This window comes from Perca flavescens, chromosome 4 (genome assembly GCF_004354835.1).
Source record: "Perca flavescens isolate YP-PL-M2 chromosome 4, PFLA_1.0, whole genome shotgun sequence".
NCBI classification, from domain to species: Eukaryota; Metazoa; Chordata; class Actinopteri; order Perciformes; family Percidae; genus Perca; species Perca flavescens.
In genome coordinates, this window is record NC_041334.1 from 41049580 (window position 1) to 41076794 (window position 27215).

General features: G+C 42.3%; 1 protein-coding gene across 1 annotated transcript in view; it reads left to right on the top strand.

Moving 5' to 3' along the window:
• The first annotated feature begins 1880 nt into the window (after window positions 1–1880).
• The window catches only part of raly (RALY heterogeneous nuclear ribonucleoprotein), a 152375-nt gene continuing 127040 nt past the window's right edge, over window positions 1881–27215 (top strand). Inside the window, exon 1 of the mRNA XM_028576498.1 lies at window positions 1881–1962. The gene's annotated coding sequence lies outside the window, so the exon portion shown is untranslated. The remainder of the gene's footprint in view (window positions 1963–27215) is intronic.

Consider the following 27215-nt stretch of genomic DNA (forward strand, 5'->3'; position numbering starts at 1 on the left):
ATGAGAAGCGACTGTTCAGTATAAACAACATGGAGGCTTCCACGGATGAGATGAGCGTAGCTATCGCAGCAAGTTTTATCTGAATTAGAAAGTAGTCCTTCATTGAAAGAAGAGCAACAAAAAAAAAACACCACTGGAGGCTTTTCTCGGAGGAAAAGATGTTTCTGCTCTTCTACCGACTGGTTTCGGCAAGAGTTTGATCTGATTGGTTGATTTGTTATCACCAACTATAGGTGGTATGTATATATATAGCCTAGCATACCTACAAGCTACATCGGATCCAAACCACTGTCTGCTGAACTTGCGCAGAAACATAAAAATAGACATGACCCGTTTTTATAAATTGTTTTTGAAAACTCAACATTTAGACAATTTTAACACAAATTATGAGATTATTTGCCGATTTTTAATAATTCTTCACCAAATTATAATATATTAATTAATGTTTTTTGAGGAAATGTTTTGGGTGGGCCTGTTGAAAAGTGGGTGGGCCTAGGCCCGTCAGGCCCACCCATAACGCTGTGCCTGGTGTGTGTGTGTGTGTATGTGTGCGTGCCTCTGTGTGTGTGTGTGTGTGTGTGTGTGTGTCTGTGTCTATGTGTGTGTGTCTGTGTTGTGTGTCTGTGTGTCTGTGTGTGTGTGTGTGTGTGTACATATGCCTTCCTAAATGACCAATGCTACTCCACCAATAGACCATATATTATATACATAAAATAGAAGTATTTTAAAGTCAGTAAAGAGCTGTAATGTTAAGACATAGTGCGATAGAAAGATCAAATCTGAGCAGCAGCTGCTGGCTGTATTTAGCCTCTATAGAGCAGCAGTTGTTTAGCCAATCGGCACCGCCAGATGACGGTGCTTTCAGGGGCCGTGCTGGTGGAGTTTAGCCAGAAAAAGTGAGCTTCATGCGGCGATGACAGGTAAGTTTTTGCACCAAAACTAATCAACGTAAATTATCCACATAAGAAATATAGTAAATATCTATCACTTTGAATCACGTGACTGTTACATCATCTGGATAGGTTGTCTTAAACAGCTGGGGCACATTCAATCTCAAAACGTGTGCACCGGTTTTACGGGCTTTGAGTTCTGTTTTCTACCGTTTGGTGGGCGTGTCTCTCGTTTATTGGCTGTGTCACAGCTGATACCCAATCAGCAGAGACGTGGTGATAAAATAACGCACCCCTGTTTCAGTTTAAAAAAAATGTGTTGCTACGTGTTGTCGGGACTGAACGAGGCCCTGATTGGGCAGCGCCTCTGTCGGACTGTAGTCAACACGGTGTTTTCTTTACAATCAGGCCCAACTGCCCAGTGAGCAGCTGATCGGGATCCTTTCAATTGTTTAAGGCTAAACAACATTGATAAAATGAATGAGTAAGCAAACCGGAAGTGGAGAATATGCGGTTTGTGTGTGTAGTAGCCTAGGTGTGTGTGCTGCACCTGCACTCGGTGATGAGGAGGCTTGGAAGCAAAATACATTAGCCTATATTATATATATATATATATATATATATATATATATATATATATATATATATTATATATATATATATATATATATATATATATATATTAGGCCCAATTATTGTTGGGATCAAGCACATCTAACCTTCCAACAGACTGACAGAGTTGTTTATCATGCAGCTACGAACAATCAGGCTTGTTTATTACGTTTTTGGATGGGATGTCCCTTTAAAAGCCTTTCTGGCTCTGTCTGTGCGCCTTTCAGCCAGGTGCCAAATTACGCACGGAGCTCCCAGCGGCCGCTCTGCTGCCCCCCCGCCCCACCCCCGCCTTCTGGCGCTCAGTGGTTCGTTCCAGTCGGTGCGCTACTGCTGTTTATCACCGCCCCACTGGCCGGCGTGCAGTCGGAGCTTCAGCCCGGTTACCGAGCGCACCGCCTGCCCGCTCTCCTTCCTCCTCTCGCTGCAGCCTCTTTGAGCGTTTTTGCCTCCTCCGTTGGTAGGTCAGTTTTCTCTTCCTCTTGTCTTCTTCTCATTCTTTCTTTGTTGCTGCTTTGGTGCCGTCCCTCTTATTTTTTTTGCCCTGAATATCCGCGGCTGGTTGGATTTCTCTCTGTTTCTCGGTCTCCTGCGAGTCTTAACCGGAGCTTTTACCCGCTGCTTGTTGCTGAAAGGAAGTACATTTTCTGGTTTTTTTTTGTGGTTTATTTTCAGTTATTTTATTTCTTTTTTTTCGTGATATTTTCTCGCTTCTTTCTCTTTTCATTTTAAGAAATATCGCAAATGTCTTTTATCTCTGTGCTCTCACAAGATTCATTTTGATTTTCCTATATTTAATTCTTCTGTTTGCCCTCTTTTATCTTATTCTTGCAGTTTGATTTTTTTTTTTTTTTTACTATAAAAGCCTAACGGGATGTACATTTCTCTTAAACTTAAATGTTGAGCATGCAGCATATGCCAGAACGCAGCGAGGATGATGTGATCATGGTGGGCAGGTGTTGAACGGACATCACGGAACTGCTCGTGTTTCTGTTGGGACTGATTCTGGTTGGTTCTGACACCAACTGATCTCAGTTGTTAATCCGGTCAGTGTCTGTGTGACACACACACACACACACACACACACACACACACACACACACACACACACACACACACACGTGTCCACTTTCGGTCCTCATGAAGCAGAGCTGACAGGTCTGGTCGTTTCTCTGTCATGTCCTCTTCTACATTCCTGATGTGTAATCTCAGCAGACAGGCCGATGCTCGTTGCAAATCTGAGCCTCACTGCATGCTGGGAATATTTGTATGACATGTCTTGCTCTTGTGAACCTACAGTCTACAACTATTTCAATATTTGCTTTGGCATTTGGTACAACAGAACTGAGAATCCGATTGGAAATCTCAAAGTTGAAAACAGGTACATTTGAAGTGCCATGGTGAAGTTCACTCAAGGCCATATGAAATCCTATTCACAGAAACAGATGGTTAATCCTTAGTATATCTATTTGGAAAATGATCACCGATAGTGTTGAGTATCAAACCTCTAATGTTTTTTGATAACAACCTAAAATGTGTAATGTCGGCATCGTATGTCTTAGTCAGATTCATGATTTAATGTACTCAATCTTCTGATTATTGTCACGGCATAACCAAAGTTGGTAAACCCACTTCCTTAAATAGAGCTAGTTTATGAATACAATGCTGTATTGAAGCCTTTAAAAAAACAGTTGGAATGGAAGAAATGTGCTTCTTAGTTAAAACGATGGACATCTGTGAACGTTGTAAAATACTGTATGGGGAAAAAAATGAACAATGAAAAACATTAAATGTGACTGAATTTATCTTGGCTGCTGGAAAGGAAATGCACCTTCTCCAGTCACAGGCTGGACTTTGACGAATGAACCACAAATTTACCATTTGTCTTCATGAATAAATAACATTTTAAACACGTCGTGTCACACGAGAAAGTGAAGGATTATGTGAGTAGTATTGTTACAGGTAATGGGTGTTAGCATGTGGGGAAACAGATTTAAGAAAAGCATGCAATGCTTAAAAAAAAAAAAGACCGGAGAATGAAAAACCTACAGTCATCCCGTAGTGGCAGCACACCTCTCTGCCTCACATACTCCCATAGCAACATGTTTATGTGCACAGTGTGACACACACTCTGTGGTGCAGAGTTGGTGGTGTCAGCACGACGCAGCTACAGGCAGGACGGTGACTCTCAGGGAAGGGAGAGAGTCTGCAGGATAAGATCAGGGAAGCTGCTGCTGCTGTAGTTACTCAACTCTGTGAAGGCGTTTCGTCTTTATTATTCTCAAAAGGCATGTATAGCAGATTCATAATCCGGCTCTATTATTCATGACCGTATGTATGGGTCAGTCTGCTTGTTGCTGATCAGAAATGTGTGCTACTGTACAGTATGTTAGGAATGCAATGCATTTATTTTGTTTGAAGCAGAACAAAGCTTAAGTTAAAAGACAGATGAATTATTCTTTTAGTTTTTGATTTCATGCTTTATTCCTACACATCAGACACTGCTTCGTAGAGCTGGGTATCGCCATTGATTTTTCGATTCCGATTCAAAAGGTCCCAATTCGATTTTTTTTTTTTTTTTTTTTTTTAGATTAACAATTTTTTGAAAATATTCAAAATTTCAAAGACCATTCAACAAAAATAGACAATAACCATGAACCAAATTAGAGGTGCAACAATGAATCGATGAATCGATTAGTTGTCAACTATCACATTAATGGCCAACTACTTTGATAATCGATTAATCAGTTTGAGTCATTTTTTTTATAAAAAAAAATAAATAAAGAAGATTTCTCTGATTCCAGCTTCTTAAATGTGAATATTGTTCTAGTTTCTTCTCTCCTCCGTGACAGTAAACTGAATATCTTTGAGTTGTGGACAAAACAAGACCTTTTGAGGACGTCATCTTAGGCTTTAGGAAAACACTGATCCACATTTTTCACCATGTTTTTGACATTTTTATAGATCAAACAACTCATCGATGAATCGAGAAAATAATCGACAGATTAATCGACTATGAAAATAATCGTTAGTTGCAGCCCTAAACCAAATGAACATATATGTATAACTGACAATATCATGAGCCCATCATACACATGTCTTCCCAGCACAAAACTTCTTAGGAGCCCTCCGGAAAACTCTTACGTACTTTCCCCATTTTCTAGTATAGACATCCAATCAGGCAGACCTTTTGTTTATGACATGTTTTTCAAAAGCCGTCTCACAAGCCCACTCCTGGATTGACGGGACCCCTTCATCCCTCCATCCTTAGAAGAATCTGACTGGCTATCATTAAACTAGTCTGGACCCAGCTTCTTATGTGCTTCTCCATCCCGCTTAGGAGTGACCCATCTCCCAGAACAAATCATCTTCGTGCTGAATGTAGTCTCGTATTGTCTCGCAGACCTTCCTGCACATCGCTGCCGAGAATAATAATAATAATAATAATAATAATAATAATAATAATAATAATAATAATAATAATAAAAATTGAATTTATATAGCGCTTTTCACGAACTCAAAGTCACTTTACAGGGCAGGTAGATAATAACAAAACAAGATTTAGGCACAGATTAAAAGGGAGGGGTCGTGGGGCTACGGATAGCCCCAGAGAAGGGTCTGGTGAGACCACCCAGCATTCCTGGATGGGAGTAAAACCTGCTCTGGTTCATTGGCATTTCTATAAACCAATCCCAATCATCGTGGGCGGGGCTAAGCTCCGGACGGAGCCACGGTGCCTCTGCTAAATAGTCTCTGGAAGGAACTGGTTTTGCTGGAACATGTGTACGTTCAAAAGTAGTTTTAGTCGTGCAACAGAAAACTCAGATTGGACAGATAGTCTAGCTAGCTGTTAGACAGACAGACAGACAGACAGACAGATAGTCTAGCTAGCTGTCTGGATTTACCCTGCAGAGATCTGAGGAGCAATTAACCATAGTCCTCACAGATCCACCAGAGGTTAGAAAGCCAACACAAAGGAAGCCCAATGCAACGGATTTTTGGCATAAATGAGTGAAATCTGGCAGAATTTCTGTCCCTGCAATCTGACATAGGTTATCATGTATCTCGGTCCAAAATTCCTGGACCTTATCATAGGACATGAAGTAGTTGGCCGTCCTCTGTCTTACTTATTATTTCCAACAATTTTGTGTGTCCAATTCTAAACAATTTGGAGGGCCAATTAAATGTCGATTTGGGATAATTCAGTTGAAAAACCAATGTGCTTGGATATGAAAGACATTCTGCAATTGTACAAGGTTCCCTCTAACAGCAATCAACACAAAGAAGTGCTAATCCGCATACTACATTCAGTGAGTACTGAGTAACATTTCATTCAGATATCTTAAGGTGACGTTGCCACTGTTCTTCACCCCCCCAACCGGCCCCGTCAGACACCTCCTACCAAGAGCCTGGGTCTGTCCCATAAGACACCTCCTACGTCCCGTCAGACACCTCCTACCAAGAGCCTGGGTCTGTCCCGTCAGACACCTCCTACCAAGAGCCTGGGTCTGTCCCAGGTTTCTGCCTAAAAGGAAGTTTTTCCTCACCACTGTCACACTGAATGCTTGCTCTTGGGGGAATTACTGGAATTGTTGAGGATTTGTAAATTATAGAGTGTGGTCTAGACCTACTCTATCTGTAAAGTGTCTTGAGATAACTCTTGTTATGATTTGATACTATAAATTGAATTGATTAGATCAAACCCTAAACCCTTAATAAATGGACATACCAGTTTTTCTTTGGAGCATTTTTAACCCCCTTTCCGACAAGCTAGCTTGACATACTATAGACCAGTGGTTCCCAACCTTTTTTCCTTGGCGCCCCCCCTATTTATGTCTTATTATTTTATTTATAATAAGACATAAGTATTTACTTATATGTACATTTCTCCGCCATGTTTCACTCATAAAATAGTGATGCCATGGCGACAGGAAAGACGAGGATGATAGCAGCTAACAGCTAGCAGATAATAGATAGCAGCTATCAGCTGATCTGATGACAGCAAGGGTCCCAGGTTAAGAGGTCCCGGAGGTGTGGCCTACTAAGTAGCCTGCCTCCAATTTTAAGCGAGAACAAAAATATATAGTTTTTATACCGACTTTTGTATACGTTATATATTCTAATGTATTATCATAATTTGTTAAATATGTGCAAATATTTTCTTTTTACCTCAACCTCAAACCAGATAAAGACTTTCGCCCCCCCTGTGATCTTTGCCGCCCCCCTAAGGGGTGCCCGGACCCCAGGTTGGGAACCACTGATATAGACATTGGTACCAATGGTTTCCTTAATATGTCTTGTAGTTTCATATGGTACAGACAGAGATCGATTCATGAATTTTGTGAATTGATATCAGATCAGTCAAATAAAAATCGATTTGTACCAGAATTTTTTATTCTTTTTTTTTTTTTAAACCCAGCCCTACTACTTTAATGTTTTTTATATTGTAGGCCTGTTTCATTAGACCTCTGCTCAGGTTGAAGATGGATGGAGCTCTGGTTGAGCTGATGTTGCAGAAATAGTGTCAACCCATGAAGGCGCATGCCAAGTCTTTTTGAAAGCAGTGAAACTGGAGATGACAAGCGCTAATGTAACCCGTGATGGTAGCACAGATTGCAGACACACAGCTGAGTGACAACAATAAAAACTGTGCTGTCACATTGAGAACTACTGTGGAAATGAGGCGCTTCACTCATTATTCGCTGTGCATTCATCATTCTACTACTGCATGTGTTCATGCTGCTGTATTGATAGAAAAGAGAAAAATTACAGCAGAGATACATAAATAATGACTCGCATTTAAACTTGGTCATGTTAATAATTTAGGGCCTCTGTGTTGAGAATGAATAGATGTTGCTGCACTTTGACTCATGCATAGAAGCTCATTAGTGTTTGTGCTCTGCAGCGTTGTGTGATTTAGTTTGGCTGTGCACGCAGGAGCCAACTTTGCAGTGTTGTTTAAAACATGTAGAATTTAAGTTGTAGAAAATTGATTTTTACAAGGATTTTTGTTACATATTTATAGCTTTCTACCAATAGTGAATATTTCTGTTGTGGCATGCATTCATGTTGAACGTTAACGTCATATTCACAGAAACAGATGGTTAAGAATAGAATAGACTGCCTTATATTGTCACTATACACATGTACAAAGAGATTTAAGCAACTCCTTTTTCAGTGTCAACATGTACGTAAGAGAACAACATGGAATAATATAAGTAGTGCAAAAGAAAAAGGGGGGGGGTAAGGTGCACAGTTCTGATATATAAAAATAGAAAGATAAATATGGTTTGTACACAGTGTTACGCAGTGTGAAATAATATTGTACAGTCATGAAATTGCACAGAATTATCAGTGTTATCAGAAGTATTAAATATTGCACACATTTTTTGATAACAACCTAAAATGTGTAATGTGGGCATCATATGTCCAGTCAGATTCATGATTTCATGTTCTCAATCTTCTGATTATTGTCACGGCATAACCACACTCTTGGAGAACTTGATGTTGTCGTTACGTGTGTAGGGCTTCCAAAGTTTGGCATTAAAACCTACGAGAGCTGAACGCTGGGCTTAGCAATGCCGCAGGTAACATGAGCGGCTTACCTGTCGTCCTTGGCTCAGCGTTTCTTCGCTCCGCTATTCAGCGTCGACTCTCCGTTGGTAGTTCACTTGTAGGCATTTAGGAACTGGACAAAACATTAACACAGCTTGATGGAGAAAAGGAAAAACCATCAGAAACACATGTGTTCCTCCTCGACTGTTCAATCTCATGACTCACAGGAGCAGGTGTGCGTTATAGGGTTAGAGAAAAACTGGCATGACCATTTTCACAGAGGTACGGCTTTAGGTATACCGTCTCGGCATCAAACCCTCGGCGCTGAAGAAAACACTTGTACAATTGTTTCTATCTCTGCTTTGGGGTCAATTTTTAATGACATTATATATATTTTAAACATGCCCAAGGCTTTCTTGCAAAATGTACAGCATAAGTTCCCTGGGAATCTTTTTCATATCCAAGCAAAATTGGTATTGTAACTGAAATATCCCTAATCGAATTGAAATTGAATAAAATATAATCAGGACATTGTGAGTCAAAATCGATTCTGGAAATCCGTGGTGATATCCGTAGTTGTGACGCTATTGCAGTGACAACATCTGGCGACAAAGAGCAGACAAAAACACCTGGCTAAGTGCTCAAAACCTCTTGTTCCCGCTACAATTTGGGAGTAGTGCAACTGAATGTTTGGTCACAATGCATCTGCTGTGTGTGTACATTTTTTCAGCCTTCAACAGATGCTTTTAGCTGAACTGACATGCTGTGTGTGTGTGTGTGTGTGTGTGTGGAGTGACAGGAGGTGTGTAAGTGTCTTGCTCGAGGTCACGTCATCACGATGTACGACAATTGATTTATTGAACGTTTAAATTGTAGCTCAGTGGGTCCTTGACTCAACTCAGAGTTTATAAAAAAACAAACATTTTCCCTTCAAACCTGACACACGTTGTGCAGTAGAGCATTTGAGTTTACCTCATACTGTTTCAAAGGAACATGCCGACTTATTGGGACTTTGTCTTATTCCCCGTCTCCCCCAGAGTTAGATAAGTCCAAACATACCCTTCTCATCTCCGTGTGTGTTGTAGCTCTGTTTGACACACCCATCGCTAGCCTAGCTTAGCACAGATCCTGGAGGTAACTGGCTCCAGCTAGCCTACTGCTCCTAATATAGCTCCCTGTATGTATACAGTTAGAAGATGGCTGTTTGTCATGTGACCTTGTTATTTGTACACGCTGTGACTCTACAAATCACAACCTGGAAATAGGAACAGGTTGGCGTTATATTGTCACTTATTGGGAGCTGTAGGCTAGATGGAGCCAGGATCTGTGCTAAGCTAGGCTAGATGGAGCCGGTTACCTCCAGGATCTGTGCTAAGCTAGGCTAGATGGAGCCAGTTACCTCCAGGATCTGTGCTAAGCTAGGCTAGATGGAGCCAGTTACCTCCAGGATCTGTGTTAAGCTAGGCTAGATGGAGCCGGTTACCTCCAGGATCTGTGCTAAGCTAGGCTAGATGGAGCCGGTTACCTCCAGGATCTGTGCTAAGCTAGGCTAGATGGAGCCGAATACCTCCAGGATCTCTGCTAAGCTAGGCTAGATGGAGCCAGTTACCTCCAGGATCTGTGCTAAGCTAGGCTAGATGGAGCCGGCTACCTCCAGGATCTGTGCTAAGCTAGGCTAGATGGAGCCAGTTACCTCCAGGATCTGTGCCAAACTAGGCTAGATGGAGCCAGTTACCTCCAGGATCTGCGCTAAGCTAGGCTAGCAGTTGGGGCGTCAGACAGAGTTAGGACACCCACGGAGATGAGAAGGGTATGTTTGGACTTCTCTAACTCTGGGGGACACGCTGAATAAGATAAAGTCCCAATAAGCCGGCGTGTTCCTTTAAACCATTGAACTTTACATACATCATAGAGACTACAGATGTGTCACATTTGCTAGCGATGACTTGGTGATTCTCAGCAGAAATATACTGTAGCTGGAGGGTGAATTCAGTTCTGGTTCAGCAGGTTTCTCTCTGTTTATTGTGCTGGTTTTGTCGCTCCAAATGTTCCTCTCGGGGGGGATGCTGTAATAGAAAAGTGGATTGTGAAACCTCGGGCTCACAGTCCTTAGTAAATGGGAGATTTGGCATTCTTTTATGTCACCTTCCTATTCTCAATTTCCTTGTGGAGTAACAATGCATATTTAATAGTGAAGAAAACACAAGGTGGTCTTTTCTTGAAGGAAAAAAGGAAACGTTGTGCTGTGTTGCATCTGTATGTGCAGCTATTTGTAAAAAAATAAATAAAAAATACAATTTATATTATAAACAGCAAATATACAGTGTTTCATGATTATGGTCATTTTATTGAGATTTAAATTATAATCCAGAACCACATGTTTGTACCATGTTACAATGGTACAACGCTAATGTGTGCATATGCATGCTTTGACCCACCAGGGAAGCTTAAGGCAATTTACAGTTTAAATCATTAGCTGGAGCTGCAGCAAAGGACAGGGCTCTTGTTTTGAGCCGTACGTTCTCTCAGTGATGGTTTATTAGATACAAATTATCAGAAATTGTAATGCGTGAATAAACATGCAAGTAGACAAGTGCTTTACTATGGGCCTATTATTTATTTCAAGAACCTAAATATTCAAAAAAATATGAATTTTTATACAGCAAAAAAATCAGTTGCACCAAAAATGACTATTTTACAGCTCACCGGAAATTTCTCAAATGAGGCTTTCCGAGCTAGTCTCTTTCGGTGTAGCTTGCCTGTATTTAGTAGCCTGGTCCTACCAGACTCTGGTCCACTAGCCTGGTCCTACCAGACCCTGGTACACTAGCCTGGTCCTACCAGACTCTGGTCCACTAGCCTGGTCCTACCAGACTCTGGTACACTAGCCTGGTCCTACCACACCCTGGTCCACTAGCCTGGTCCTACCAGACTCTGGCTCTGGTACACTAGCCTGGTCCTACCAGACCCTGGTCCACTAGCCTGGTCCTACCAGACTCTGGTCCATTAGCCTGGTCCTACCAGACTCTGATACACTAGCCCGGTCCTACAAGACTTCGGTCCATTTCATTGGTCCAGAGAGTCTGGCCACTCTCCATTGACAAGTGTTTACTTCCTTGAAGGCGGGTACTCTGTTGAAGTTTAAAACTGTTGGAGCTGCCAGAACCAATTGCTAACGTTTGGTCGTGATGTTGGCTTAGCATCGCTAGCGTTAGCCTTAGCATCGCTAGCGTTAGCCAATTCCTTCACCGCTAACGGAGTGAGCTGGAAAATCAAACTGTTCCTGAACCCCGTGGGGAGGAGGGCCACGACATCATGGCCCCCAACACAACTCAGCAAAGATTGTTCTTGCTCGGGCTTTAACTTCTCCGGCGGCATTACGGAACTATAACTCAAACTAGCGCACAACCTCAACGCCATCGTTCTCAGCCACGCCCTCTGTTCACTGATTGGACCGGTAAAGATCTGCCGGAGAAAACCCAAGACTAGACCGCAAACCCAGACGATGTACTGAAGGGAAATGAAAATTGAGCAGAAGTACATAGAATGGCGGAGCCAGGCTATGTATTTAGAGCCTTTAGTTTTTAGTTTTGATGCTACTCAGGCCATGGCAGTAAAGTTTGGGAACCACTTGGTAGTCACTGTGAGGACTTTTCCGAGTTGTAATATCCTGTCTCTATTATAAACCATTGTGCAGTGTTTTGGTGCAGGCTGTTCTCATGAACCATTCGTGCATATAGCTACCAAAATTAATGCACTGGAATTCGTATTTATTCCACGTATTTACTGCTGTGTGCACCACAATGACTGACTGCCGCTGTACAAGAGCGCTCTAGTTTTTTGGGTACCAGTGTATTAATCCAAAACATCATCTTTTTTTTTTTTTTCAATCTTAACTAATTGTTTTGGTGCCTAAACTTAACTGTTGTCGCAGCATTACGATCAACTTTTGTCAGATAAACTCAACTGAAACAGCCTCTGAAACCACCCGACTAACAGTAACATTTTGTCGGCTAAATTTAACTGTAAAGACCAACAAACGCAACTGTCATGTGACCGGCCGATATCACACAAACCCGTACATGTGTATACATGTACATTCTTTTCATTTCTATTATTAGTAATTATTAGTTCCTAGTATTTCTTTCAGTAGGTGTTCTGGTATTTTGATCTTTTTGTTATCTTATTTATAGTATATTTCTTGTATTTTCTGTATGTGTTTGAGTGTAACTTGCTGCTGTAATTTTCCAGTTTGGGATTAATAAAGTGTCTGTCTGTCTGTCTGTCTGTCTACATGAGAAAGCATTGTTTGGTGCCTGATAACCCTTCATACCCTTGATACCTGAAACAACACGCTCTCACTAACTCATCCCAGTGGGTCTCTTTCTGGCTGCTGTTGTTCTGAAGAGCAGACTGTTGCAGGAAATCTGCAGCAGCAGTGATCATAAAAACATAACTCAGGTTATGAAAGCCGCGTTGTATAGGATTGGAAAGATATGATTGGATGTTACTAGTCAAATGGTAGCCAAGCAGCTCTGTCTGAGCTAAAGCAATGCTCGGTTTGATTATTCAGTCATTCTCTTTGAATCTTGAAGGAAAAAAACAAAAACATTTTCATAATGAGTGGTCTCAATCACTTCTTTCTAGTCTTCTTCAATACAGCATGATGTTCATTTAGTGAATTATGGTCCCATTTATTTCAAAATAGACGATAAAACGGGGCATGCTTTAGGGCCGTGGCTACACACCACCTGTCAGTCAGGACCGAGGCTTAGCAATGCTAACCATGGTACTGTGTACATTAAAATAGACCTGGACTTGTTTTTGGGTGTCTTAAACATTGACCTTCTCATGGTGTGTTTTCACTTCAGTAAAGTTAACTGGAACAGTTTGGTTGCCTATAAATGTCATGTTCAGCGTTCTGCCAACCAAACTAACTTAGATTTATTTTTATCTTAGATTTTATTTATTTGATTTAATTAGGACAATGCACATTAATCAACATTTCTGTAAATGCGCCAGTGTTAGCCAGTCGGCTAATTTTCAACTGTAGTCCTAGTTGCATGCATGTCTTTATGGTGGGAAGAAACCAGAGCACCCGGAGGAAACCTTGTCTTTATTGTTTCCTTAGATTCATTGGGCTCTGAATGCTGGAAAATTGCCCCCATTGCTTGAAAAATGTAAATACTGTAATATCTCATTATCTGGCCTGGATATGCACACACACACACACACAGACACACATACATACACACACATTCACACACATATACACACACATACACACACATACACACACACACACACACACACACACACACACACACACACACACACACACACACACACACACACACACATTTTTAAAGATTTACCACAAGCCCATCCATCATGATCTACAGCCAAAGAGGTGCCATTTTTAAAACATTTCCTGAATTAATCCCAGAAAGACAATCGGCACGGTAAGAAGCAAACACATATCTATGTATAAGAAATCTCATTCAGGAGAAACTGAATGTCTGTCAACTCAAAACATTACACTATGTAGGTTCAAGATTATATATTCTTGCAGCCCATCATGCTTTTATCTTTTTCCATAGTGAACTACTTTGTTGCCTTGTATTTTATGATTGTTTTTTTTGTTCATTCTTTTGTGTGTTGTTTGAAACAAACTCTCCAGTTCACTTTAGAAAATTCGAAACTTGCCCAACCTGAAGAAATGTTGTGTATGCAGTAGGGCTGTAGTCAACCAAAGAAATGTTTAGTTGACCAAAGTCTTGTCCTGCCCAACGATCAGTCGACAAAAAAAAAGACGCAATCTTTTGCATTTTGATTGAACATTTATTAAACAATTGTCATAGAGCTTTTATAAAACAACGAAAAAACATCAATAATACATAAAACTATAATAATAATATTTTTTGAAAATTAAGTGATTTTTTTAACTGCAAAGTGAAGAGCTCTGTCCTAGGTGTATAGTGACCGTCACAATCGCGCACCTGACCACACCACACGCTACAAAAAATATAACCGCTAAAACTGCCAAATAATGAAAAATCCTAACAAAAGCCCTTTTTTATACAGGTTGTATATTCTTCTTTACTTTCAAAGCTATGGGTTAACTTTTGTCCAGCCGATCTAGGCGTTTTAAAACACACAAAAAACCCAAATAGCCTAAAAAAACTATCCTAATAATAATAGGCTGTATAGTAGGAAGGCCTATAGGTTTATTTTCGTTTTGTTACATTATTATACAGGCCTAGACCACCTTTTTTATGTTGTGGGCCAAAAACACGAACATTTCTCCTCGACTCGTTAACAATAAATCCTGCTTTGGAAAATCTGCGCTCTGCAGGAGTGGAGGTTGCAGGGATGCAGAGCAGGCGTTTGGCTGCCCGAGCAAGTCGTGGATATCTCTCCTCATTATTTTTCCACCACGCAAGTGGCCCGGCAGTGTCCACTTTACTTCTGTCCTGAAGATAATCTTTCATTTCGTCGCAAGAGGATCTTTGTGCGCTTGGCTCATCAGGGTCATCCTCTGCACCATGTCCACAAAGAAGCATTGCTATCTCCTTCTCTTTGCCGTTTTCTGTTTTTTTGCCAACGGGTCTTCATCATCTCCTGTCTGCTCTGCGCTGTCTCCTGAGAGGCTTGGCCTTTGGGCAAGTTTTGCGACTTCAGAATAGGCCTCATCCCGTTTCTCATCACTAAGAAAAGGTAGCTGCTCCAGTACTGCAGCTAAAATGTACAGGCTGCTTGTCATCACAACTCGGTCTTTGAGTTTCCATCGACTATCTATTTCCTGCACAAGCTTAAGTTTCATCTTCTTCTTTGTTGGGCTGTTGTTATCTGTGATGGCAAGATGACATTTTTTCAGATTCTCAAGCATTGGGAAGGCCGCAGACAGGGATGTGTTAGTCTCCTCCGACAACAGCTCGGTCCGTGTAATAAAGGGCTTAAGAACGTCTGTGATGTCTTCGGCCATATTCCACTGCTCTGTTGTCATGTCCAAAGTGCTGCTGTCACTCCTCTCGGTGTAATTGGGGTCCGACAAAACGGCGGTGATGGGCCAGCGCTGCTCCAACATAGAGCAGGTGGAGTTCCACCGGGTGGCCACATCCTGGATGAGTTCGTGCTCAGGAGCTTTTTGCTGCACCTGTTTCTCTTTGAGACCCGATTTTGCTTTGTGTCCCTTTTTGAAGTGGCCAACAAGACGCCGCGCCGCAGCCACCGTGCGCGACACCGGCTCTTCTTTTAAGGCAGCATTTACGCACAGCTGCAGGGTGTGGCCTGCACACCTAACCAACTCCCCATCTGGCCACTGACCGGATCCCTTCAGTAATTCCACCGAGAGGACCATGTTGGCAGCGTTGTCCGTTACCACTGACACCCACTTCTCTGGTGGAATGTCGTAAGTGTCCGCGACTTCAGTGAGTCACGCAGCAACATTTTCTCCCGTGTGCACTTCATCCATCAGCTTTGTTTCTAACACAACGCTATTCCTTTTCCAGTCTGCATCGTTAAAATGGGCCGTAACTGTCATGTATGCCTCCGTTCTAAGCGAAGACCACATATCAGTTGTGAGGCTTACAGCCTCGGAGGATTGGAGTAGCTGGTTTACATTTACTTTAAGTCCATCAAACCGCGAACGTAGTGCACGCATGACAGTATCCCGTGCTGGCACAGTATATCTTGGCTCGACGATTTTAAACATGTTCTTAAAGCCCTCTCCTTCCCCTGTGTTGACTGGGCTCATATCTTGGGCGATGTAATGCACAATCCCCTTAGTGATGTCCTCCTTTCTCTTCGCCGACAGAGGATGGACCAACTCCAGTTGCGTCTGGGTGCTTCCTGACGCCTGTGGCATGGCCTGGGGATGCGCCTAGTACATAACCAATAAAACGTATAAACTTTTAGACATTAGACATAGCAAGCTCAGGTGTGTGACACGTGTATAAATCGCTTACCGCTTTTAGGTGATAGGCCATATTGGTCGTTGAGCTATGGTAAGTTAGCTTTAGGCTGCATAGCTTGCACTCCACAGTCTTGTCATCTTTTTTTTGTAAAATGCAGCCAGACAAAAGATTTAGATTTCTTGGACATTTTGTCGACTAAAGCCAAAACAAGTAGCGTTCTAACTGAATGAATCCAGCAGAACTACCCATGTTCCTTACTGAGCGCGAGCAGCAGTGCAGCCAGCCACGTGTTCTACGTGGTGCGCTAAACTGTGGCGCTGTTACGAAATAGCCTAAATTAAAGCATTTAAAGTTGGGGATAAAACATAGCCTAATTATATTTAGAATACAGTAATATATAACTGCTTATAAAGGAATAAATATCAAGGAGTAAATCAATGAAAATTTCTTTATTGGTTTAAAAAAAGAAAAAATGCAACTGGTCGACCAATGAGAATGTCAGTCGACCAAGACGGCATCGACCGGTTAGTCGACTAAACGACTAAAGTTGACAGCCCTAGTATGCAGTTATTGTGAGATGAGCGTGGCGCTGCGATCAGGGGCTGCGCCAGAAACCCCCGGTGGAAGTTTCTGGCACAAACACCAGCATGTTCACAGCTGCCTTTGTAACAAGGCTGTTTCCTTTTCTGTTTGCTTGTTTGTGTCTCCTGAGTTTGATTTCCTGACAACAGAGCTCATGAATATGCTTGTGTGCAGCCACTTGACTGACTGCTGATACACTTGGCTGACTGGTTGTTTACTGACTTGTCGACTGACTGACTTGTCTGCTTTCTCTCTTCCGTTCACTGTCTTTTGTCAGCATCTCTGTCCTCTCTTCTATTCTTGATACCTCTCTGGCTTTGCCAAAATGTTCAACTAAACTCTCATTGATGCAAATTGCCTGCTCTCTTTGCTCCAACATTTATAGGTGTGTGTGTGTGTGTGTGTGTATGTGTGTGTGTGTGTGTGTCTGTGTAGTCAGGAGTCAAGAGGAATCCTGACATTTAGAAACTCTGCCATCTCTCTGATTCAGCAGAAAAAGAAACGGATGTAAACCTCCCCTCATCCTCCTCCTTCTGTTCTTCTCTCCATCATCTGCATTATTTCTTTCATCTTCTCTCTCTCTCTCTCTCTCTCTCTCTCTCTCTCTCTCTCTCTCTCTCTCTCTCTCTCTCTCTTTGTATCTCTCTCTCTTTGTACCTTTCTCCATCTGTACTGTCTCATTTATAATTTGTCCCTAAATGTTGCTGTCAGTTCACTGTAAATGCAGCAGGCATTGTCTGTTTGAATATACTGTAATCACCCTCTGTCTGAAACACTCCATTGTAGCACCTGTCTCTTTGAGCTCCACTTCTGAAAATGCCTAGTCTGCTCTGATTGGCTTGCGAGGAAAATATGGCGCACCTCTGCAAAGGTAGTTCTCAATCCCATATTCTAATGAGCCTGTATGTGACGTAGGAAGGGGAGCCGAATCTGAATGTTTTGTTGGTTGAATCCAACGGGGTAAGCGAACATCTGGAAAGCATAACCTCTTATGGAGACTTTTAGATGCTACCAAGCCATCACCTCCCGTTAGCATCCCATTGACTCCCATTCATTGTGACGTCACTTTGACAAAGAATAACTTCACATCTGAAGCGTTTAAAGACTCTATTTGTCCGTTGTTTATTTCTAAAGAAACACGACAATGTATAAAAGGCTCCATTACCTTGTAGCTCACGTTATGGCTCCGTAGCAGACGCTTTTATAACAATAGGCTAACGATTGGGTCATAACCACGAGAATTATGCCGCATTCTATCTACGCAACTGGGAATGACGTCTTTTTAAAAGTCAGATTTTCATTGTTCTCATTAGCTCTAGCCCGGTTAGCTATTGTTAGCAATACCAGTTGATAACCACGCATTACGCTGTTTTTTGTTTATGCAAACAGCGTAACAACACGTCCACAGGGAGAAGTTGGACATGCCTGTGTGAACGACTGATTTAGTGAGACACAAATAAGACAGACGTGCTCCTAACTTCATGTTACTGCAGCTTTCACAACTGTTGATACAGGGGGCAGCCATGTTGGATTTTGAACTCGGGCTACTGCGAGGTTTTACGAGTTCAGAGCTCGTACATCCGAGGTCAGGGGGCGTGTTTCCAACTTTGACCTCGTAAAAAAGCGAGTTGCAAGGTAAATAGAACGCGGAATAACTGTCTCACAGTAGAGGAATTACCGTATAGTACAGAAGAAGCTCACAGGCAGTTTGGACTTCCATTAGCTGTTTAGGTTTAATTACTAATGTTAACTAGCATGTTAGTGATCAATAATTAGCTTGTGTCTAAGTTATCTCCTTACATATACCTACACTCTCCCTAAGATTGGGAATGATTGAGATTTCTCTTGGCACAGCTACCAGAAGACTTCACACTTTCAGACCCGTTGCTCATGTCACATCTACATTGCATTACATGTCATTAAGCTGACGCTTTTATCCAAAGCCACTTACAATTGCTACATATGTCAGAGGTTGCACATCTCTGGAGTAACTAGGGGTTAAGTGCCTTGCTCAGGGACACACTGGTTGATGTATCGCTGTGGGAATTGAACCCAGGTCTCCCACACCAAAGGCATGGGTCATATCCACTGCGCCATCACCATCGATGTCTTCAAGCTCAGCCAGCACCGGAAAAGTGACTTCACTGGTCTCCGTGGAGGTCTATACTGCGTCACTTTGTCCATTAATTGTACTGTCTATGGTTGAATCCCATGTTTTTCTGACTGAGACAGCCCACTACAAACTGACTGGACTCTCTTATTTCACAGCTAGTGGGTTGGCAGGGGCTCCAGAACATTTTGAACACTAGTTTTGGTTTTCAGTATGGCCGAAGTGATTTACCCACATACCAAGAGAACAAAATATTGAGCTGCTAGTCCAGGTCAGACCTTGAATTGTCCTCCGGCTGCTAGCAACTGTTGATTTTGCTCCTCCCAGTGTGCAAAGGGCCTTGTATTTTGGTCAGATCCCACCTCAAACAAACCGCTCCAGAATTTGTTTGAAATGTGAAAAAGTATATAGAGTAAAAACCCACCTTTAATTGTTAGGACAGTTGTGGACAGGAAACGGGGTAATGAGAGGTCGAAGACATGCAGCAAAGGGCTACAGTTTGGAATCGAACCCTTGGCCACTGTGGAAAGGACTGAGCCTTGGTACATGGGGCGCACACTTTACCAGGTGAGCTAACAGGGCGCCCCAGTCAGAAACGTTTCTGCCAAGTAACAGGCTCTGCTCTTTGATGGAGCTCCAAAGGAATCGCAGCAACAAGAGAAGCAATCCTTCGCAATTAACATACATTTTAACGAGGTGTGTTTAGGGCATGTTCAAATCCACTTTTGCTAGTTTGATGGCCGAAAACAGGGTCCGTGTGCTGGGCGCATTGTTCAAAAGGGTTGTACTTAGTGTCTTCATTAATCAGAGGTGTGTTTTGGGCGTAACATGCGATCAACCAATCAGAAATCATCTCCCATTCCCTTTAAAAGCCAGGCGCGTTTGGACCTTGGAGCATTGCTGTTATGATGGAGGATTTACACCCTAATATTTTTATTTGTAATCGTGTGTGTGTGTTGCTGTGTGTCCCTGTGTGTGTAACAAGCATAGTGTGCACGAGCCTAGGAGCATTTTACTAATGCTCTGTTACAATAACAATGAAATGCTGCGTTACTGACTTTAGACCAGGTTTTTGTTGGTCAATGGAGCGATCACTTACCGCTGCCTCAAGATAGCAATACTCCCAGAATGCACCTGAACACACCTTCCTGTAAGACCAGCACACCCAGAATGCACCTGAACACACCTCACGGTAAGACCAGCACGCCCAGAATGCACCTGAACACACCTCCCTGTAAGACCAGCACACCCAGAATGCACCTGAACACACCTTCCTGTAAGACCAGCACACCCAGAATGCACCTGAACACACCTCACGGTAAGACCAGCACGCCTAGAATGCACCTGAACACACCTCCCTGTAAGACCAGCACGCCCAGAATGCACCTGAACACACCTCCCTGTAAGACCAGCACGCCCAGAATGCACCTGAACACACCTCCCTGTAAGACCAGCACGCCCAGAATGCACCTGAACACACCTCCCTGTAAGACCAGCACGCCTAGAATGCACCTGAACACACCTCCCTGTAAGACCAGCACGCCCAGAATGCACCTGAACACACCTCCCTGTAAGACCAGCACGCCCAGAATGCACCTGAACACACCTCCCTGTAAGACCAGCACGCCTAGAATGCACCTGAACACACCTCCCTGTAAGACCAGCACGCCCAGAATGCACCTGAACACACCTCCCTGTAAGACCAGCACGCCCAGAATGCACCTGAACACACCTCCCTGTAAGAGCAGCACGCCCAGAATGCACCTGAACACACCTCCCTGTAAGACCAGCACACCCAGAATGCACCTGAACACACCTCCCTGTAAGAGCAGCACGCCCAGAATGCACCTGAACACACCTCCCTGTAAGACCAGCAGGACCATGGGCCACAGATGGGTGCATTTGCTATTTAAACGACGTGGGCGCTGGACGGGAAACTGACACCTGGGTCAGTCTTAAACTAGCAAAGACATTTGTGTCGGGCTTTGTGCTGCGCCGGGTGCAGGATAGGGCCCTTCATCTCAGTAAAGTCAACGATACCAAACGCTTGGCACATGAGGTGGAGATCAGGGTGGTGGACAAAGCTGCAGCATTTCAGCAGAGCAATAGTGAGAAATGTCAAAAGCATTACAGTAATAAATAAGCTGATGCCGATCAGCTAATGTCAGTGTGACTTCAGTGCACAATCTCACACTTTGAATCATTCGTTTCATTTCATTGGCTCATTTGTGTTGCGATTATTGTATTGTGCTCTGATTATAATTCCTGTATCAGGAACAGGAAGTAGTTGCTCAAAAAGGGCCTCAGACTGTCTGGTGGCCAATTATCAGGTTGGTGTGTCAGCGCCATAAGAAGAAAGGATAGGAGAGAAAAGATGAAAGGCAGAGAAGAAGAGGAGGAGAAAATGTGTAAGAAGAGTGCAGTGGAGGATAGCTTGTAGAGGTGTGTGTGTGTGTGTGTGTGTGTGTGTGTGTGTGTGTGTGTGTGTGATGACTGATAAAGCGAGGCTCGGGATGAATTATAGATGCAGCTGAGGTGAATTTTTCATAAAAATGTTACTAAGCCATTCAACGATTACTCAAACAACCTCATACACAACCTAAAAAAAGAGGGATGAAAGGATGTAAGGAAAGAGACGAGGAAGGACAGGTAATGTGGGGGGAAAAGGAGGGACAGAGATGAGGTGAAGAGGGAGAGAAGAGGATGGATGGAGAGGAATGGAGTAGGTCAGAAAGAGAAGAAACTAACGGGGTAAAGAAGGAGGAGCATGCATGACAGGACTCCCCTTTCAAGTTTAAGCTGTCCTCTATAAATAAAGGCCTACAAATGCCCAAAAAATAACGCACAAACACACACGCACGCATTCCTACACGCTCACCTACACACACACACACACACACACACATGCATACATTCAATTCAATTTTATTTATAGTATCAAATCATAACAAGGGTTATCTCGAGACACTTTACAGATAGAGTAGGTCTAGACCACACTCTATTAATTATAAAGTCCCAACAATTCCAAATCTTGGTAGGAGGTGTCTGACGGGACAGACCCATGCTCTTGGTAGGAGGTGTCTGACGGGACAGACCCAGGCTCTTGGTAGGAGGTGTCTGACGGGACAGACCCAGGCTCTTGGTAGGAGGTGTCTGACGGGACAGACCCAGGCTCTTGGTAGGAGGTGTCTGACGGGACAGTTGGGGGGTGTGGTGAACAGTGGGAAATAATAGTCCCAATAGAGATAATGGATCAGTGACTAAAAATGGTAGCTGTAGTAGTTCATGGTGTAGCAGGGCCCTGCAGGGCAAATCTGGATGTAGTAAACTCCCCAGAGCTAGGTTAGTAACAAGCATCTCTGGATCTCCTCACTCCCTAAGTATAAGCTTTATCAAAGAGGAGGGTTTTCAGTTAATTCTTAAATGTGGTGACGGTGTCTGCCCCCCGAACCCAGACTGGGAGCTGGTCCCACAGGAGAGGAGCCTGATAACTAAAGGCTCTGGCTCCCATTCTACTTTTAGAGACTCTAGGAACCACAAGTAACTCTGCATTCTGGGAGCGTAGTGCTCTAGTGGGACAATAGGGTACTAAGAGCTCTTACATATACACACACACACACACACACACACGCATACATACACACACACACACACACACACACGCATACATACACACACAGGTCCCTGTCTGTTTGCATGAAATGTAGAACCTTAAATAAATGTGTGTGTGTGTGTGTGTGTGTGGTTGGTCTAATTACACTCCCCAGGCATTATGGGTTATTTGCATTAATAACATTTAACAACACTGTAGTGTTTATGGTAATTATTTGTTAGCGCTGAATGTTGCTGTGTTGTTTTTTAAATAACTGGTGAATTAGCTGGAAACTTTGCTGTTCCACATGATTTAATCCACCCAAAAATAACATTTAAATGAATACATACATACACTCTAATGAGATAAAAAGGTCCAATGAAATGTAACCCAACACAATAACATAATACATTCTGTCTGACCAAAGCCAGCTGTTTAAAATCCGATGTGCTCCCTCATGTCCTCAACTCCCTTTCTCAGCGTACGGTTCCAATGTTTGTGTGTTTATTTAGGATCCTCATTAGCTCCTGCATTAGTCTTTGCTTTTGGTAAAGTTACCTCTTGTGGCATGTCTAGTCACATAGTTGTGTATATCTAAACTGAAAGGTAAGTTATTTTACAAAATAGATGGTTACTTTGTAACAAGAATATTCCTAAAAAAAACATAATGAATAGAATAATTTATTTCTTACAAATAACTAGGGCTGTCAGCATTAACGCGTTAATCGCGACGCGATTAAGGGCCGAGCATAACGCGTTAATTTTTTTTTAATCGCATGCCGCCATTTATTAATTTATTTTCACTTCACTCTGCTTCACGTCGTGCCTAACAGGCTACTATTTTGACCGTTTGCTGCACCTTTACTTCTCATCAAGCTGCCATACTTCCTCCTAACAGAAAGACAGCAGCAACACAATGCTGAATGGAGCTTTTTATTTTCCAAAACTCCCGGTCAGCTCGCAGACAAGTCGAAAGCCATATGCACATTGTATAAAGCCGAATTAAAATATCACCGTATCACGTCAAGCCTGAGCTACCAGCTACGAGCTAAGCATAGTCCAGTTAAAGGAGAATTCCGGTCGATTTCAACCCATAGCTCTGTTGTCTGTAAATCAGGAGTACTGTCAGTAGCGAGAAAAACGAAAACAAACGGTGCCGCCTACACCGAGTTATCCTCCTGCTAGATTTTACACCCAACAGTCTTAAACAAGGCTTAAACAGGGCAAGTTTTAAACGTGTTTTTAGCCTCTAAACATGTTCGAAATGTCATTACTAGTGCTTAGCCATGTGCAGTTATTCCTTACGAGGGAACACAGCAAATTTGACAGCAGTAGATGTGACAGAAAGGCATAACAGTTGTTAATCCTTACCTCTGTTTATGTACTGCATTCCAAAATCGGGACCTAACGTCTGCTCTGCAGCGCAGCAGCTGCCGTTGTCGGAATTAAACAACACGGGTAGCCTCGTGGTGCATTCACAGTAATTGTAAAATACAATTTTCCCATCTGGTGGTTGTTGTTGTCGTTCAACAGCAATTTACTGGTGAAATAAATTATTGTTATAGTTATTACATTATTATTAAATCTTTAATTTTGACCATGGCTTTAACAGTAAACACGTTCCTGACTCTTGTTTAGTACCCTTCTTTTTTTCTTTTTTCTTTTGTTTACAGTAAATAAATAATAAACTATACAAATCTTAAAGTCAAGTTCATAAAGTAACTTTCCTTGCATTCATTTGATTCCCAATCAAGATACGCTGGTAAGAACTGCTTTCCATTGTTAATATGTACTTAAAAACAGTTCTGACATGCAAAATAATAGAATTTTAATCACGTGATAAAACACGCGATTAATCGCGATTAACTATAGAAATTCAGCGATTAATCGCGATTAAAAATAATGATAATCGTTTGACAGCCCTACAAATAACCAACCTAAACATTTTTGCATTGTAACATTTGCCCGATATCCACACCTAAGTGCGATACGCGCGGCTCTGTTTTGCATCATTTGCAATTTCGTTATTTTTCCTTGAGTTGCATTAGACCATACCACTGAACAATAGTCAAGATTAGACAATATTAAAGCTTTTGCTACTATTGAACTTTGTGACAAATATGGTGCACATCTTTTAACAACAGTAACTATAATGTGTCAATTATAGTCAGCAAATTAAACATGGCTTCATACAAAAGACTCATAGACTGTATAATATTAGTGGACCGCGCATGTGTGATGTCACCCATTGATTGGTGGAGATCTGCTATGAGTTGTCGAGTTTGCCATTACGGGTGCAGCCATCCTGGTTGGAGATGTGAGGATTTTAGACGAGAGGGAGGAGAAAGGGAGGAGCCCTTACACTCTAGGTTACGTTACACACTTTCACTGGCAATCACAAGCCACGCCCTAAAACACCCCCTGCTTTATCGCCGATTATAAAATCAACGAGACCATAATTTAAAAAAATTATCATCATTCTGTGTTGCAGAAGACTTAAAACTAGCGATTGAGACCATAAACTCATTATGAAAATGTTTACAGAGGTCATAAATCCAGTCGACTTCTACAGAAACAGGACTCCTTTTGTAACCGCACGTGTCTCCCCCTGCAGGAATTCAGATATAATGCAGGGTTAAGGAGTCTCCCCCTGCAGGAATTCAGATATAATGCAGGTTTAAGGTGTCTCCCCCTGCTGGTAGTCAGATAGGATGCAGGTTTAAGGCCCTTCCGCATTTGCCGTACTTCACCGAACCGGATGCGTTGTCCATTAATATTATACAGTCTATGAAAAGACCACATATGTGACCATTTAGCTTAAGGCTACACTGCAAGAACTATTCAAGGAAAAGAGATGGTCTCTCCTCTGATATGTTATAACCCAGAACACACACATTTCAAGTGTGTTTCTATTAGAATAAAAATTAAACCTAAACGCAGCGACTTTCACTTTCATGTAAATGTTTTGCTTGCTGAGCAGCGTCTGCTGCTGGTCTAACACAGTTCTGAGTTTTCCTGCAACTGAACACAATTTAAATAACATACAAAATCAAGCCTACTTTGTACACTAAATCCAACATGACATCATGACTTTGCGTAAACATACACGCCACTTTCCTAAAGCCACGTGGTGTGTTATCGCGAGGCTACGGTCGGGTTTAGGAAAGAAATTCCTGTGTTTGACCCATCCCCCCAACCAACCCCCATATGTGGATTTTCTCCCTTACTCTCTACGGCATAAATTCACACGCAATAGCAAGGTAATGTAAGTCAATGGAGGCCAAACGGCGTTGATAAACACGCCAAAAAGCGAGTATGCGTCTTGATAACAAGCAAATAATGGTATACAAATGGGCGTGTCACACATACACCACTTCATGAGATCATTCTGACTGAACACACATGCTCAATAACGTTAACCAGAAAAATGTATCTGCTCACACGTCAAAGAACTAAGTGCGTTGAATAATTTTGACAGCACAAGTTTAACTATTCTCCCTACAGAGTAAGGTTGTAATGCAGGGGTGTCAAACTCATTTTCCCAGAGGGCCACACTGCAAAAAGAGAATCCCACTGAGGGCCAGACATGGAGAGATTATTGCCGTGCTTTTGTTACTGCGTGTCACTTTTCTTTTTAACATTTTGGTACATTTTTTACTCATCTTTGTTGTATTGTTCAGACTTTTTTGTGGCTTTCTCAGACATTTGTCACCTTTTTGTAAATTTGTTGCTTTTTTTCGTATTTTTATTGACATGAACCTACAAATGTCATGAAAAGAGCCATCCTTAGCCATCGTAGAATCATATCAAGCACAACAATGATTAATTTTTTTAACAACAGCCTGTTTCTCAGCCTGAATATTAAACTCTCTGCTGCTTCTGGGAGAATTTCTGAGTCTCAGAGTCGTCAAATCTGCCAAATTCTGCCATATAACACTTTCCTGTGTTTTTGGTTTGGTGCACAACTAGGAGGGCCAAAATGTTGTGCAAAGGACCAGATTTGGCCCGCGGGCCTTGAGTTTGACACATGTTGTAAATGATGATAATTATTAACCATCATCATTGTTTGCAGTTAATTAATTTCAGTGGCTATCCATGTGCTTCTCCATTTGGCTGCAATACTGATGCCCCTTATTCCATAAAGCATTGCCCTGTCGATACCCTCAACTCAACTGCTGCCAAATGCTCAGGCTCCCATTTCCTTCATCTATCATGTGTCCATTCATCCCAAAACCTGCGCCTCATCGTCCAGCCACCACCCACAGTCTCTGTGCTTGCTTGTGGTGTATTACACGACCACATGCATTGCATCTGCAAAGCCCTTTTATATATGCAGCCTCATCCATCAATCTGAAGTACTTTCAGATTGGGTTGTGTGTGATAATGTGTGAAAATGTGTGAAATGTTTAAGGGGTCCTTACTGGCACTTAGATTTCAAAGGTGTCAGGGTTGCAACAGGACATGTATTTGTGCTGAAACATTTAGTACACATGGAGATACATTCACATTACAAGTCCATGCGCAGCACTGAGTGGTGATGGCACAGTGGATATGACACATGCCTTTGGTGTGAAAGATCTAGGTTCAATTCCCACTAAGATACATCAACCAATGTGGCCCTGAGCAAGGCACTTAACCCCTAGTTGTAAGTCGCTTTGGATAACAGTGTCAGCTAAAATGACATGTAATGTAAAAACAGCGAAGTCAGCTGGTAAAGTCAGCTGCAAACTATAGAAATAAAATGACCCATGATCGATTTTTTTCTATATTACAAATTGTCAACGGGTCGAAATGGCAAAGCTTAAGACAGAGGCTCAACGAGCGCCCCGGAACTGATCTTTATAACGGAGCTAACTGGAGCTAACTGGAGCTAACTGGAGCTAACTGGAGCTAACTGGAGCTCTCTGGAGCTAACCGGAGCTAACTGGAGCTAACTGGAGCTATCTGGAGCTAACCGG